We start from the raw sequence: 17,828 nt of genomic DNA, 5'->3' as shown, positions 1-17,828 counted from the left end.
AGCCACCAAGCACTGAGTCACTTTCAGCCATTCAGATTGTTAAAAACAGTGAAAAAGAGGGAATTAGAGTGGTTGGACAGCAAGATGGAAGAGGTGAAGCTGGAATGGAGGTACAGTAAAAGGGTTAACCACTAGATGCAGCTAGAGGCCGAAGGGATCCTTCAAACGACCTTCCGTAATGCTTACAGTGCACCATGAGGATTCCATGATGAATTATTAAATTGTACCAATAGGTCTATAGAGCTATAGGCCTAATTAATTTTAACGAGGATCTTCTCACACTGAGGAAATTCCAGTGAACATCAAACCGAATGAAAAGTGTGATGACACTCAAGAAGAAATGTCAACTACTTAGCCTTTTGTGAAGGGAAACTCTACAGAAATGAGTCACTGAGAGGATAGCTGAATAGAAAGCGTCATCCTTTGATAGGATACTCAATGCCACACTGGCGTCACACATACGAAGGTCAAGTAGGAGTTACAAGGATTATGATGTCTCAAAGACTTGTTAGTCCATCCGAGGAGACATCGTGTGCTCGCTTATCTGTAGGAGCAGGTTTTTCTGTGCATTCAAAGTGTCCTAATGATTTTGTCTAGCTTTCTTTTTAACTCCTCCACAATGTTGCTATTTACAACTTCTGGTGGCAGTTTATTCCACGTGTCACATATCTTGTATGTAAAGAAGTTCCCACAGTGGGAAGTATCGTATCTCTTCATTTCTAGTTTCCATCCATTATTTCTTGTCAAGTTTTTGTTTAATATGAATAGGTTACTGTCTACTTTTGTTATGCCTTTCAGTATTTTAAGTGTTTCTATTAGTTGTCCTCGCAATATCCGTGTTTCTAGGTCATACATGTTCAGGCTCTCTAGTCGTCTTCCCTGTGAGGGAATCGTTTTGTAGTTATTTCTAGTGGATTTGGAGAAAGTCTTTCGTGAGGAATAAAAGATATTATCATAAACACTGACAACTTCTTTAGAATCTTGTCTACTAATGCCGGACACCTTGATCTACCCATTGAGAGAGAGAGAGAGAGAGAGAGAGAGAGAGAGAGAGAGAGAGAGAGAGAGAGAAGGTGTACCCAAATGGTCCCGGTAGGCATTCAAAACCTCATGTAAGCCAAAGGACGCATTCTGTGATGAGCGGACGACAGTGTGCCTTCGGTGGCACATACCCAACGGTGCCCCAAAGAGAATACCCAGCGAGTTCGCTCTTTTCACGTACCACTGACCCTTATTCTCTGCTGCGCTTCTCCAATGCCCATGTCATAGAGATCGGGCACGGTTCGAGATGCTGAGGGTACAAAAATCTTATGCATACGGCTGAGAGGAAATAACTTGAAATACACTTCTGAGCTCTGGATATCTGGAAATGGAATATAAATTTTAGTCCAAATACCAATCGCTGAGACCTATGAGGTCATTCAGCGCTGAAAGGAAGGGAGACCGATAGTCGGAAGGTTTAAAAGGTGTGACTGGAGGACAGCTTCGCAGTTTCATTAGGAAACAATTGTTAGGGGAAAGTGGAAAGTCAGATGGAAAAATGAGAATATGAACGGAGGTATAGTAAAAGGAGTGAAAGGGGGTTTACAGCAAAGAACCTTAAGTAAGGCCTACAGTGCACCGCATGAGGTGCAGTGGCGGCAATAACAACCCCCCCCCCCCCCCCCACACTCCCAAGTCTAGATATTTAGCAATGGATTATAATTATTTACATAAGAATAGTATAAAACATCTTCCTAAAACCTTTAACGGTTAATAATAAAATCCTCCCAATTTATCAATAAAAATAAATACAAAATATCTTCCTAACAAATATAACAGTTAATGATCAAATCATCCCATTTTATCAATAAAAATAAATGCAAAAAATTTTCCTAATAAATTTAACAGTTAATGATCAAATCACCCCATTTTATCAATAAAAAATACAAAACATCTTCCTAACAAATTTAACAGTTAGTGATAAAATCATCCCATTTTCTCAACAACAAGAAATACAAAGTAGCTTCTAACACCTTTGGCAGCTACTAATCAAATCATCCCATTTTATCAATAATAATAAGTACAAATATTTTCCTAAAACATTTAACAGGCAATTATCAAATCATCCCATTTCATCAATAATAATAAGTACAAAATAGCTCCTAACACCTATAGCAGTTACTGATAAAATCATCCCATTTTATCAATAAAGATAAATACAAAATATCTTCCTAAGAAATTTAAGTGATAAAATTGTCCCATTTTATCAATAAAAATATATGCAAAATATCATCCTAACACATTTAACAGTTACTGATAAAATCATCCCATTTTATCAATGAAAATATATACAAAATATCTTCCTAACACGTTCAACAGTTAATGTTCAAATCAACCCATTTTAATCTTGCCTGACATAAAGCATTAAGAATAAAAATAGAGAAAAGTTCCATTATATTCGAGCCAGACAGCAAATCATTAACTTGCGATATCCGGCAGGCTTATAGCCAATCAAATTCTCATGTGTCGAGAATTACAAGATATTACAAAAAGCATTACAGACTATAATGACGATGTCACGAGAATATATATATATAAAGTATTCTTGCTCAACAACTGTCAGGTATTAAAATGCCTGGTGAACTCAGTTAAGTGTCTTTGAGTTCAAATGTTAGAGTCAGTGAGAGTCAGTTTACGAAGGTTTATTGAAATATAAATTACTGGTATGTGATTCAATATATGAAGTATGTATGTGTGTATGTATATATGTACGTATGTATGTACATATATACGTATAGATTTTGTATTATATATATACACATATATATTATGTATATATATAATTTTATATTTATATATAGATTATATATATATATATATATTATATATATATATATTATATATATATATATATGTATATATCCCATTTATACCTCACATTTAGGACTGAACACAAATTTTGAAATTTCGACAATTGCTTAATAAACAATGTAGCCTTCTTTTTAAACAATTGATATATATACAATATGCGTGTATATACAGATATACAGACATACACGTAAATACGTGTATATTTATATTTGTATATGTACGTAAGTGTGTTACGTTAATTGTCACAATCAAAAACTACAAAATAACAACATCAAAATCATCCTTTTTTTTTAATCAAATTGTCAACCATCTTCGACAAGGATCTCAATATGACAGAGCGAGACGAACATGATTAACCCATCAGCCAACAACACAATAATAATAATAATAATAATAATAATAATAATAATAATAATAATAATAATAATAATAATAATAATAATAATAAACAAAAGAACGCCCTCTAATTTGTCTAGTCTATCAAGAGAACACAAGTACACCATCCCACTAATGAGGATTACTTTCAAGTAATCCGGGTTACGCTGAGTATCTGGGCATTTGGGCCACTGAACAGAGCTAGAACTTCAAGAGAGAGAGAGAGAGAGAGAGAGAGAGAGAGAGAGAGAGAGAGAGAGAGAGAGAGAGAGAGAGGTTCTATTTCATAAGAAAGTGAGGTTTTAGTGATTTAGAAAAATGCTGAGATAATTCCATTATATATATAAATAATTACTTCCGCATCTGTGCATGATCATAAAAAAGTTCTTCTTCTTCCACCTTCTGCAATTGCAGCACCAACGACTTTCTCTTGCCAAGTCAGCTGACGAGAAGGAGAGGAGACGCGAGTAATGCTTCTTCCTGCATTATTTAATAGCGAGACACATTACTGAGATGACCACTCGGTGTTTATCCTGGCAAGAGTACAGTGCTGCTGGGAGAATTCTCAGCAGAAAGCAGAGATTCTTGATTGCGCGTGTCTGTTTGTGTGTGTGTGTGTGTGTGTATTGTGTGAGTGTATGTGTATTGAGTATGTGTGTATCTGCGTGTAGTCTGGGAGTGGCAACACTGCACCGTAGCCAGAGAAGTGGAAGATGGTTCTATCTGCCACCAATCTATTTATAAACACCTGAGTTTATCGGGCTCACTCACACACACACACACAGGTAGGTAGGTCATCCTAGCAGCTATTAGATTCTCTCTCTCTCTCTCTCTCTCTCTCTCTCTCTCTCTCTCTCTCTCTCTCTCTTTGGTAAGCCAGAGTTCAAAAATAATGACGAACACAAAACCATAGACTTTTAAAAGAATCCAGAAAACATGGGTTTGTTTAGTGTGCTCTCTCTCTCTCTCTCTCTCTCTCTCTCTCTCTCTCTCTCCGAGTCGTGTAAACATGACTTTATGTAGTAGGGGGCCTACGCCCCCCTTCAGTTTGTTTAGCTGGGCAGAGCAAATATCAAAAGAACCGCGTTAACGAGAGTGAGGTTAAAAAAAGACGGGACTGGGAATATATAACGCTGAAAGCGAATACGCTCCTCTCTCTCTCTCTCTCTCTCTCTCTCTCTCTCTCTCTCTCTCTCTCTCTCTCTCTCTCGATGCATACACATATATGTGGTGTGCCGTTTGGTAATGTATGTGTATTTATTAAATTCATGTGTGTTTGTGTAATAGTGAAGATATATATATAGATATATATAATATATATATATATATATATATATATAAGAGAAAGAGAGAGAGAGAGAGTGAGGAAGAGAAGAAAGAGAGAGAGAGAGAGAGAGAGAGAGAGAGAGAGAATCTGACGTGCACAGCCCAAAACGAAACACGCCAAGCAAAACCGAATGTTTTTCACTCCTGTTAAAAACCACTTCGTTCTTTCCCTCGAATGTTTACCCCTTGGGAAGGTGACCATTCTTCCCTTTCCGGACATGAATTCCTCCCTCCTTTCCCTCCCCTTCCCACCCATCGTCATTTCCTTCCCACCCCCAAGGTCCCCGGGTTACGAAACATCATCTGTTTGAATGACACGCTAGTACTTATTTCGTCTCAGGAGGTCCATCTTCACTGTGCCATAAATCGTTTCGCCTCGCCTCGTCTGCACTGTTCTTGCTATAGTAGATTCACATCAACCGTGCATTTGACGTCTAGACCAGTCCCTTACGACGCTCCTGATTGACTGTTGATAAACCAATCACATGGCTGGAAATTCTCAGTCTCTCTCGAGAGTTCACATGGCTAGGATCTACGCTCCAACTCTCCTGAGGATGCGTCTTTCCAAAGTATCCTTCAAGAGAGGTGGAATATAGATTCTACCTATGTGAACTTCTCGAGAGAGAGAGAGACTGAGAGTTTCCAGCCCTGTGATTGGCTCATCAACAGCCAATCAGGAGCGTTGTGAGAGACTGGCCTAGACGTCAAATGCACGTCCTATAAAGCCTACTTTAGTGTTCTGTAAATTCTGTAAAAGAAGACTATTGTAGTGGCTTTGTCTGTCCGTCCGCACTCTACTGTCCGCACTTTTTTTCTCTCCTCCCTCAGATCTTAAAATCTACCGAGGCTAGAGGGCTGTAAATTGTTATGTTGATCATCCACCCTCCAATGATGAAACGTACCGAATTGCAGCTCTCTCTCTCTCTCTCTCTCTCTCTCTCTCTCTTCTCTCTCTCTCTCTCTCTCTCTCGGGTCTACGTAACATTACAAAGACGCTCAACCAAGCATCTCCTGGAGTGTAAATACGTCCGAATAATAGAGAGAGAGAGAGAGAGTTCCAGGAAGCTGCCACAAATTCCAGCAACTTATGACTCCCGTTCCTCTCAACATTTCCTCCCGCGGGACTCCAGATATACGGGAGGCCCCTCGCAGCTTCATAGATCCTCGTTATAAGGACAAGCGAGAGAGGCCTCCTCCAGAGGGGCCTGGAAGCGCCGAAGGGAGCCTATACAGAGGCTGGAGTGGCCCCCTGAGGCCATCTGGAATGTTTTTACCGGCCGTGGAGGGCGTGACGTAATTCCTTAAGACGGAAAGTGGAAGGATTCCACCGAGGTCTTCATTTACCTTCAACGTCTTCGACGGTGGCTCCGAGGAAGGAGTTGCGGAGGATTAAAGAATGACCTGACAAGGCTTCGCACCCAGGGTCCTTCAATTCGGAGTCTCGGGAGGACGTCTACAGCTCCTTCAGATAAGGATTTATATATCCCAGGGTTCTATTTTCCCCGACGAACAAGGATTCTTTTTCCAGCGAGTTCCTATGCTGTTCAAATGCTCATAAGGATAGACATAAATATTCACATATGTTTTCTGTTTATATATATATATATATATATATATATATATATATATATATATATATATATATATATATATATATATATATATATATATATATATATATTATATATCAGTGTATATGCATGATTGACTGACAGATATACACAAACAGGTATCTGCCAAAAAACACACCCCTCAAACATACAAACATGCATAAAAAAAATCCCCCCCCCCCAAAAACTCCCCCCCCCCCCAACCCCAACCACCACACCACCCCAAACCCCACCCCTATCGTGTTATCTTTGGCCCATCTTACCCTCCTTAAGTTCGCCATCCGAAAATAAGTTTTATTTTTTTATCTTTCATAAACACACCAATTTATCTTACGTGAGCGATCCAGCATCGCTGGGGGAATGAACTCAAGTGGCCCAGATTTCCCACCGTAAATATTATGTATTTGTACTTTTAGTTTTCTGTAAAAGAAAACTATTGAGATGGCAATTTGTCTGTCCGTCCGCACTTTTTCTGTCCGCCCTCAGATCTTAAAACGTACGGAGGCTAGAGGGCTGCAAATTGGTATGCTGATCATCCACCCTCCAATCATCAAACATACTAAATTGCAGCCTTCTAACCTCAATAGTTTTTAATTTATTTAAAATTAAAGTTAGCCATGATTATGCGTCTGGCAACGCAACAATAAAGGCCACCACGGCCGACTGAGTTTCATGGGGCGTGGCTGAAAGTTTCATACAGCATTATAAGCTGTACTTAAAACTCGATTGCGCCGAAGAATGTTTATATTCGTGAATTCTGACTTAAGCTGAATATTAAGTGAATATTTCCCCCTAACTTGCAACAGAGAAGTAAAGTATTTATTTATTTTTTTACTCATTCATTCATTTTTAACTTGCTCAGTCATTCAATCATTCATTCATTCATTTATCATTTACTGATTCATTCATTTATTTTGTTCAATTATTCATTTATTTATTCGTACATTCAATTATTCATTCAATTATTCACTTATTTATTCATTCCTCCATTTATTCTTCCATTAATCAATTCATTCATTCATTAACTCATTTTATCTGTTTTTTCTTCATTCATTCATTTATTCATTCATTCATTTACTCATTTATTCACTTATCCCTTCATAGCTTTATCTATTTATTTATTTATTGAATTATTCATTCGTTCGTTCATTCATTTAATAATACATTTATTCATTCATTAATTTTTTATTCGTTTATTCGTTTATTTATTCATTCATTTATTTATTCTCTTATTTTTTATTTTTTATTCATTAATTCATTTGTTCATTCATTCATTTCCTTATTCATTTAGCCATTTATTTATTTATTTATTTATTCATTTATTTATCTATTCATACAGTTATTCATTCATATTTTTATTTATTCATTCATTTGTTTATGAATTAATTAACTCATTCTGTCTCATTTATTTATTGATTCACTAATTCGTTAATTAAGCAATTCATTCATTCATCATTCATATATGCATAATTAACTCATTCATTCATTAATTTATTTATTTATTCATTAATTCGTTAATTAATTCATTCATTCATTCATTCATATATACATTAATTAACTCATTCAGTCATTAATTTATTTATTGATTAATTTATTCATTCATTTATTCCATTTATTCCCTCTTTCACTTATTTCTTTATTTATTTATGTAATTTTTTATTCATCTATCTATTTACTGAATACACAACTATTTATCAAAAGTTAAAATAAAGAAATAAAAGTGCATATTGCATAAAATAGACCAGAGAAAAGGCAAGCTGATTTTGAGAAACATTACTACGATTCAAATTTGAAAACCACCAAAATAAAATATACGAAGAATAGATACTTCGAGAATAGTTTGAGAAACAGTACGAAGATTTAAATTTGTACGTACAACAAAAATAAAATATGCCACAAAAAAACCGGACGGATTTTGAGCATATGAAAAACATTACAATTTAACACATTCGTACGTAAACAAATAGAAAGACAGACGATAAACCTACTGATTCTTGAAATGATCTGAAAACATTACTTCGAAACGAATTCGTTACGTGCAACGAAAAGAAAAACACAAGAAAAATAGAAGATATTGAGATTTATTTGAAAAATATTACTTCAAAACGAATTCGTACATAAAAAAGAAGAAAATCCGATTTTTTTAATTATTTGAGATACAATACTTCGAAACGAATTCGTATTGCATAACGAAAAGAAAAGCAGACAAAAGGAGACTCGATTCCCAAAATGATCTGAGAAACACTACTAAGATACAAATTCGTAAATGAAAGAATGAGGTGATTCACTTTATCCTCCCAAGACCCAAGCAAGGGAGGTATAATTATCTTTTAACTCGAGATTTATGTACTTATAGACCTTGGCTCTGAAGAGAGAGAGAGGCAGAGGCAAGTCTGCCACAGGGACTATGTACGCGGCTTCTTCTCTTAGCCTTGAATTGTGACCCAGGACACCTCCAGGAACTTTAAAACCTCTAAGTAGAGTTTCTTGTTATAATTCAGGCTAATTTGGCATTATTGGGCTCGATTACTGTTGTCAATTATTTCTGTAGATAATTTGCCTTGATTGGTCTCAATTCCTGCAGATAATTTGGCATTATTAGACTCGATAATCAATTATCCATTTATTTATATTTTGAACTGTTAATTTTAAAATTTATTAAAACATCTTTTCTCTTTTCTAATAACTAATCTCTCCTTTTCTTTGATTTCAAGTCTGTGGTGGGCTTGTTTTATATGAATGGGGCTTTACCTTCTGCATATATAATAATAATAATAATAATAATAATAATAAATAATAATAATAATAATAATAAGTATAGAGGACTGCGTCAACATCGAGAACAGAGCACTGGGGCAATATCTGAAAACCAGTGAAGACGAGTGGCTAAAGAGTGCAAGGGAAGAAGGACTAATAAAAGTAGACGAAGACCCAGAAATATACAGACAGGAGGATGACAAACAGAACAGAGGACTGGCACAACAAACCAATGCACGTACAATAAATGAGACAGACTAAAGAACTAGCCAGCGATGACACGTGGCAATGGCTACAGAGGGGAGAGCTAAAGAAGGAAACTGAAGGAATGATAACAGCGGCACAAGATCAGGCCCTAAGAACCAGATATGTCCAAAGAACGATAGACGGAAATAACATCTCTCCCATATGTAGGAAGTGCAATACGAAAAATGAAACCATAAACCACATAGCAAGCGAATGTCCGGCACTTGCACAGAACCAGTACAAAAAGAGGCATGATTCAGTGGCAAAAGCCCTCCACCGGAGCCTGTGCAAGAAACATCAGCTACCTTGCAGTAATAAGTGGTATGAGTACCAACCTGAAGGAGTGATAGAAAACGATCAGGCAAAGATCCTCTGGGACTATGGTATCAGAACAGATAGGGTGATTCGTGCAAATAGACCAGACGTGACGTTGATAGACAAAGTCAAGAAGAAAGTATCACTCATTGATGTCGCAATACCATGGGACACCAGAGTTGAAGAGAAAGAGAGGGAAAAAATGGATAAGTATCAAGATCTGAAAATAGAAATAAGAAGGATATGGGATATGCCTGTGGAAATTGTACCCATAATCATAGGAACACTAGGCACGATCCCAAGATCCCTGAAAAGGAATCTAGAAAAATTAGACGCTGAAGTAGCTCCAGGACTCATGCAGAAGAGTGTGATCCTAGAAACGGCGCACATAGTAAGAAAAGTGATGGACTCCTAAGGAGGCAGGATGCAACCCGGAACCCCACACTATAAATACCACCCAGTCGAATTGGAGGACTGTGATAGACCAAACAAAAAAAAAAAAATAATAATAATAAGTAATAAAATACTAATATAATAATAATAATATAATAATAATAATAATAATAATAATAATGCGGTGTTCATTGTCCTATTAAGGTTACTCAAAGTTATAGCCTGCACTAATAGGCCTATACGAAGAGTGACAAAAATTCAAGTACTTTGGAATGTAGCAATTAGAGTTTTGTCATGAACGGACGTATTACATAGGAATTACATGAAATTCCAAGATTATTAAGAGAAATTCCAGGTATATTGCCATAATTCGAGGGAGGAAGGGTGGTATTTGATAATACTGGAAAAATGGGTTACTGAATTTGCATATTACTAAAGGGTATCAAGTAATAGGCCTCTGTTGGCAAGCCAGGGTCCAGAGGTCCACACTCCAAGCCTCTTCTACACCCTTGGGGACACGACCACACTCACGAACCACCTTTAGGCAAGAGTCCGAGCTGGCATAAGGCCAGATTAATCTAAATCAACGAATTCACATTCTGAAAATTGTATTTCCTGTTTATGAGGCTTAGTACATTCGTACTGTATAATGAATAAACAATTAAAAATATTCTGTATATCTTATTTATTTGGTTCCTTCAAGCCTGGGCTAGAAAGGGGCACTGGGTGCCTCGTCCCATTGGTTTGCTTATGAAATCTTAAAACTCATGATACCCGCGCATCTCACGTGCTAAGATGAAACTACTTTGACAAGTGGGTACGTCACCACCTCAAAACTGGCACTAAGAAATGAATGCCAATGCAATTTTTTATACGATCTTCATGTATGTCTCTGCCTTTTGGAAGAATATGAAAATTATTAATACTATATTTAGCAGATAAACGCATATGAACGCTATTCAAATGGAACAAGCCCATCAAAGGGGCCACTGACGTGAAATTCAAGTTTCCAAAGATTATTATGGGGTTTGTTCGAAAAAAAGTAAAAGAAGGTAATAGGGAAATTCAGTATCCTATTTAAAGGTTCCAAGGGATGCTGGAATCAGCTTTGTATTAAAGTGCCTCAATTACTTGAGCAAAAAATTTACAGGGATTCTAAAATGGGGCTCATCAAACAAGCGATGATACCTGGGAAATCATTTTGGTCTTCATTAAACAAAATAAAATTTCAGAGAGCAGAGAAAACTTAAAACTATCTCCGAAAAGACTTCACATTTCGTTAAGTTCCTCCAGAAATAAAGTTTTGGGGGAGAAATTTTCTGCACGAGACTCCCATATTCTCATTTCTTTATCTCTTCACTAAGTATGCTTTGTTTGTAGTTTGGTCTATTAATTTGTTTCTTCCAAGATCGCCCGAAAAGTTACGTATGGATTCAAACAAACCTTTTACCTCAGGTGGATATTGTGCCTGGGAGCATGTGATTATGTAGATTTTGGCACAGACAGGAACATAAACTTTTGGGAGAAGCACTTATTTGTGAAGAGGGACCATTATGAAAAAACTGAATACTTAAAATCTGACCCCAAGTTTGTCAAAAGTGGGCTTCGTGACCTAGGACGAGTGATTACATTTTGTGAGATATATGAACAAAACCTTTTGGAGAAATAAGACCCTTGGGAGAGTAGACTGCTAAGCCTCTCCTGATCCACTGATTGGAAGGACATGGCAGCTAATCTACCATGGGCACGTAAAGTCACTGACTACGCAGAACCTTAGGAAAAAACAAGTTTGCAGCCCAATCTGCCAACCTTGGCTTGGAGGCGTCGTTACTTAACGGTGCCATGGTCATAAAAAAACAGCTGTTACCTGGCCTAAGATGGGTACAGGTAATGTTACGAAAACAATTCTAAACAAAAAAAAAACTAACAGTTTTAAAGTGGGAATGAGAACCTCAGACCACAAAATTGAAACTAAACTTGAAGTGTTTCAGGTACTTTGGAAACGAGTATCCATACACCTTCTCATCAAACCAACCATTTCTCAGAGGCAATGAGAACCTCAGATCACAAACAGGAAGCTAAACTATAAATACTGGAAATAAACATCCATTTATCTCTTTTACATATAACCCGTGTCCTGTTCTGGACTGGGGGAAATTAGCATTCATTGGAGAAGCCTAGCTTACAAACATCAGCTTGTCAGCTGACGAATCCTTGAGAGAGAAACACCATTTCAGTCCGTCAGAGCACAGCTCTGTAACCTGAGAAACTCAGAACCCATGTGTATTGAAAGAAAGTAAAAAGAAAAGCATCATCAATATAGCTTTGTTAGCCGATAATCCTCTGGAGATGACAAATAGCACCATCCACTTTAATCCATACCAGATGCACAGCTCTGTAACCTGAGATACTCACTGGCCCTGTGTCGTGGATGAACAGTAAAAAAATTACCATCAATATACCTTTGTTAGCTGATAATCCTTGGGAGATGACACAGAGATCCACTTTAGTCCAGACCAGATGCACAGCTCTGTAACCTGAGATACTCAGAACCTGTCTTGAAATAAAGTTAAAAAAAAAAATCATCATCAATATAGCTTCGCTAACTGATAATCGTTGGGAGATGACAGAGAGCACCATCCACTTTAGCCCACACAAGATGCACAGCTCTGTAACCTGAGATACTCAGAAGCCATGTGTTGTGAAAGAACAGTAAAAAAAAAATCACCATCAATAAGCTTTGATGGTTAACTAATCCTTCATGACACAGGCAGCGCCACCAAGTCCACACCAAATGCACAGCTCTGTAACCTGAGATACTCAGAAGCCATGTGTCGTGAAAGAAATGGTCAAAAAAGTATCATCGCTACTTACCTTGGGGTCGTAGTCCTCTCACACCTTCTCAAGTCACAAATTCCTATAATGATTTTGTCCTCACCTTATTTCCTATAATAGCCCCCACCCCTCCTCCTTTGATTAAACCAAAAGAAAAAGCTTCCTTTAGGCCCATCCTTTTTAGAATTTCCTCCACACTGGATTTACCCGTTTTCAGGACTCAATTCAGAGAGACCCTTTTGACAGATTTTCATTTCTAGCAACAACACAACTTTTTCCTCACTCACCAGACACCCTGTAACAAGTTCGTAGAGAACGCCACAGTACGAGGGAATACAAAATTAACTGGCTACTCGCGGCCACCGCCAGGAAAAGTTAAAAATAAAAACTTAAAAAAAAAAAATATTTAACTTTTCCCCTCAGGAAGGGATTCTTTTCCTAATTTTCAAATCGGACAACCTCGCGGATCACCACACCAAAGCGACGGTCGGATGAGGTGTGATGCAGGTTCCTCGCTTTTGCACCCCCCTGTGGGCCCTTCCCACCTGGCTGTCTTGGCCCTCTCTCTTTCCCCCAAAACCGTCTAAGGGACCCACCTACCTCTCCTACCTCCCAGGCCCTCCCTTCTTTCCGGGACCCCTTCCCAACCCCTGTGGCACCGTAACATGCCTACCAAAGCGCCCCCCCCCCCCACAACAGGCCTTCTTTCCCCCATTGCCATCCAAGGGATCCCCGCCCCCTTTCCTCTCCTGCCTTCCACGGTACCCTACTTTCCCCAAAACCGCCCAAGGTACCCCCCTGTTATCACCTACGTCAGGGGGGCCCTTCCCCACCTAACTATTAAGGCCCCCTTCCTAACCCCCAAAAACCGTCCACGGCACGGGTCCTCCCCTCTCCCATCTACCTGTCAGGGCGCCCATGCCCCGTCCCGGCAAGCCATCCTGGGCACAATTTCCACCCACTACCACCGGAGGGTTCGAAATCGCAAGACCGAGAGAGAGAGAGAGAAGCCGAGAAGGAATAATATGTTTCGAACTGGTCACCTTCCCCCGTCGATTTTGACGAATTCACCAGAGCTGCGCCAAAATACGAAAGGGAAAAATGACGCTCTGATCGAAGGTTCTGAACTGGGAATCTAGATTTTTGTTCATCATCAATGTCTTGTATACCCTTTCGTCTGGGGGCACTTGCCACACGCAGGAGATTATGACAAATCCACCAGATCTAACCTCAAGTACGACGAGAAAAATTAGGCTTTCATTAAAGATTCTCAGTTAAGAATCTTGGCTTTAATTCATCAAGAAAGTCTGCAACCCGTCGTCTGGGATCTTTGCCACACGCAGGAGACGATGACAAATTCGCCAGATCTAACCTCAAGTACGATGAATTATTAGGCTTGAATTAAAGATTCTAACTGAAAATCTAGATTTTTATTTATCTTCAGTGTCTTGCATACCCTCTAGTCTAGGGCCTTAGAGTCAAGCAGATAACAAATTCACTAGATCTAAGCTCAAAAACGAAGTAAAAATTAAGCTTTAACCTCTCGTCTGGAGCCTTAGACACACGAAGACTACGGGAGGTTTGTAGTACAACACGCTGCCGAGGAGTAAAATAGCAAAAATAACAAAAATAAAAAGAAGAGACCCACTACACAAGGTTAACGGGAAAACTCGAGAAAGAGAGAAAGCTGCTCTCTCTCTCTCTCTCTCTCTCTCTCTCTCTCTCTCTGACCGAAATAGACCACGAAACGGGGTGGCGTCTGGCCGAGTCGCCGGATGCCAAAGATTGTAAGCGAATAGCCTTGCTCTGTCTTGCCTAACTGCTGTTCCCCCGAGAGAGAGAGAGAGAGAGAGAGAGAGAGAGAGAGAGAGAGAGAGAGAGTAATAGTCTCTTTTTGCATTGACGAAAACATCATGATATAAAGATCTCGTTATCTGTTACCAATAATTCCAAGTCCAAGTCATTACAACAATTTTAAACTCACATAAAGCTATAACATCTAATGCTATACAGAAGTACATCACTTGTTTACATAAATTAAATCACCTCTGTTCAAATTGTCACCGTTGAAAGGGTTAGCTATATTACAGGAGTTTCAAGTTGATAAAACAATCCCCTACCAAAATGAAAAAATAAAATCTATTGCCTTACTTAAATATATCAATTCTGCGTTGACATACCGTTAAACTCGCCTTTCAATAGTTGATTCCTTAAGGAGTTGGCAGATGAATAGGCCTAAACGTGCTTTTCCAATTGTCTATAACGAAAAATAAAATCAAACTACGACGTGAGCTGTGATTTCTATACCCACTACAAGCAAAATGGAAGATAAATGCTGATAAATAAATAAAAAAAAGATTATTTTAATGCTCAGTACCCATCAGGGGTCGTGAATATCGTGGAAAGACGACAAAAGTCGGAAAAATCTAACTTTCGCTACAAATTAGACCCCAGCCACTGACCAGAGATACTATATACCTAACAGTAGTTCAAGCGAAGATGCAATGCATTACTGGTCTAAAACAACTCACCCTGTATGTTACTAATTATTTTATGTTTTATCTGTTTTTTTTATCAATTTATTAAGTTTTCTTCCGTTTCCTTTTCTAATACCTGATCACTTCTCTCTGTTTTTCCTGTTATCTTTTGCAGTTTCTTTCAAATGAACACCATGTTCTTTGGGAGCTAGAATTCTAAGTCAATGGCATCTGTTAATTGGCTTGTTCCATATGAAGTCGAGGGGTTTATTTTCTGATTAATAATAATAATAAAAGTGGCTGATATCTTTAATTAGAACTGAAGAGACGAGTCTGATTATAGTCACATAATTTATTTGTTTGTTTGTTTGTGTGGTGTTTCTACGTTGCATGGAACCAGTGGTTATTCAGTAACGTGACCGAGGGCTTTACGTGACTTCGGAACCACGTCGAGAGTGGTGAACTTCTATCACTAGAAATACTCACCTCTCACACCTCAATGGAATGCCCGTGAAACGAACTCGCGGCCACGGAAGTAGCACGCCAACACCATACCAACCACGCCACTGAGCTTGTAGATTATGTTCTCATAAAACAGATTCTGATAAACTGAAGGATGTCGCACCGTTTCCTCTTAGACTACATGAGCCAAATTTAGTGTCTCGAACTTACAGAAGTAGTACTATACAGAGACGACCTTTCCAAAGCTGTATTTCAGAAAAGTGCTACTCCGTCACCTTTAGTGAATGTGCATTCCTGGAATGAGCGCTTTGTTAAGCATTCGGCCGACATTCACATTTTATCCTGATAGACAGAGTAGAAATTACAATTATAGGCCAAAGAGTAGAATTTACAATTTAGGGTTGAGAAAAGTAAGATGTAACAAAGACTATGAAAGGAGGTCCAGTAAATGGAATGAAATGGGGTTGCAGCTAGGGTACGAAGGCGCGTTGCAAAGAACCTTACGAAGTCATGCCTACAGTGCACCGCATGGACGCCAATAAAGGGTATTTTGTCCTAATGCCCTGGTATCCTTCTGCTCACTTTTTTTTTATAAATCTAACAGAATGTTAAGAGTGAAGTGGAGGTTAGTCTAGGTTAGGAACTCTGTTGAATAACTATTCATTGTAAGAGATCTAGAAAACACTTAAAGTGCAGGCTATAATATCTGGTTTGTTACCAGGAAACATTTAATTGCAGCCTACAACATAGGGTCTTTTTTACCAGGAACATTCAAGTGGAGGTTATAAATATAGGGTCTTTCTTACCAGGAAACATTCAAGAACAGGCTATAAGATAAGGTCTTTGTCACTAGGAAAAACTTATGCTGTTAAGCCTTTGAGTAAAAGCAACAATGAATGCACAGGGATTCATTCACATTTTCGAAAATTAGAAAGAATTAATGTACCAGTAACCAGCTTCGATCTTCTGAATAGTTTAGACTACAGTTCTTGGCTATTCAGGTTACAGTTCCTGCTTACAAAATGTTCCTGTCCTCATTTTGTTTCTTGTAGTTTTTAATGAATAAGATTATATCCCAACAATATTTTGTTGTGGATTGAAGATTGCCCCCAATTTTCTTTTCTGAGCTCAGATGTTTTAGCGTTTCCAAGCTTTTATAGCGGAGGAGTAATAAACTAAATGTAATTGAAACTTCTCACCTTTTATCAAGTGAAAGGAATCATTGGATGAAAAGTTCAGAACTATCTTAAGACCTTCTTTTGAAGTCTCCTGCTTTACCACTTGATTTAACTAGGCCATTCGTGTTAACAACTGAACTTCCAAACAAGAATAATTCTTTGCTGAGGGCATTCCATTAAACAGAAGATAAACACAGACTAGTGCAACTTCGGACTTAAGCCTTAGTGCAGTTTGGGACCTGTGGCCTAGGGGTTCTAGTGGGGTAAGTTAGAAATATGACCAATGCCTTAATGAAATCAAGTCTGCCAAGATCAAATCTCATGGTACAGGCGAAGCCTCACAAACAATCGGTGGTTAGTGGTTCTGAGTACGCCAAGTCCATGCCAGCAAGCAGCCTGACCAAAGGCAGTCCATAGTTAAATAAATAACAAAAGACTGGTGTAGCCCTCCAGACTCCAAACAGAAATATCCCACATCCACTGGGACCTAAGGGATCATTCAATGTTGAAGAGCCAAAGATTCCAGCAATGTAAATTAATGATTTAGTTCAAATAACTTTCTTCTAATAATTTTCCTGCAACGATGCTTCTTTCTCAAGCAAATTTTCCATCACTGATAAGAGTAATCAAATTATTATCCTCCACAAGAGCAGAATGGATATTGAGGGTTGGGGAATAAGAGGAGTTTGAGAAAATGACCCACCAGTGGCAAATAGACCTTTCATCCCCAAGAATGACCCTGACTTTTGGATACACCACATATATTGTATCCCCATCACTCATGATATATATGAATCGCAGTCTTCATCCTTAGGGCTATTATAATAAGTTTTATCATATTGCAGCCTTGGCAGATGGCATGAAATATTAACATTTCATGATTAACTCCTTTTTCTAGTGTATATAACAAATCTACCATATTCCACTGACGAAGAAATTAAACCATACCATAACAAACACCACAGTATCTTTCAAAAAAAAAAATTAATAAAAAAACTTGA

The 17,828-nt window shown here is 38.1% G+C and overlaps 1 protein-coding gene across 1 annotated transcript in view; it reads right to left on the bottom strand.

Moving 5' to 3' along the window:
• LOC135226158 (obscurin-like) overlaps positions 1 to 13,224 on the bottom strand; it is a 432,842-nt gene extending 419,618 nt beyond the window's left edge. Inside the window, 1 exon segment of the mRNA XM_064265599.1 lies at positions 12,998 to 13,224. The gene's annotated coding sequence lies outside the window, so the exon portion shown is untranslated.
• Between the last annotated feature and the right edge of the window lie 4,604 nt (positions 13,225 to 17,828).

Source organism: Macrobrachium nipponense, chromosome 14 (assembly GCF_015104395.2).
Source record: "Macrobrachium nipponense isolate FS-2020 chromosome 14, ASM1510439v2, whole genome shotgun sequence".
NCBI lineage: Eukaryota > Metazoa > Arthropoda > Malacostraca > Decapoda > Palaemonidae > Macrobrachium > Macrobrachium nipponense.
The sequence above is the reverse complement of the archived record's forward strand: the minus strand, read 5'-3'. Positions and strand labels throughout refer to the sequence as shown.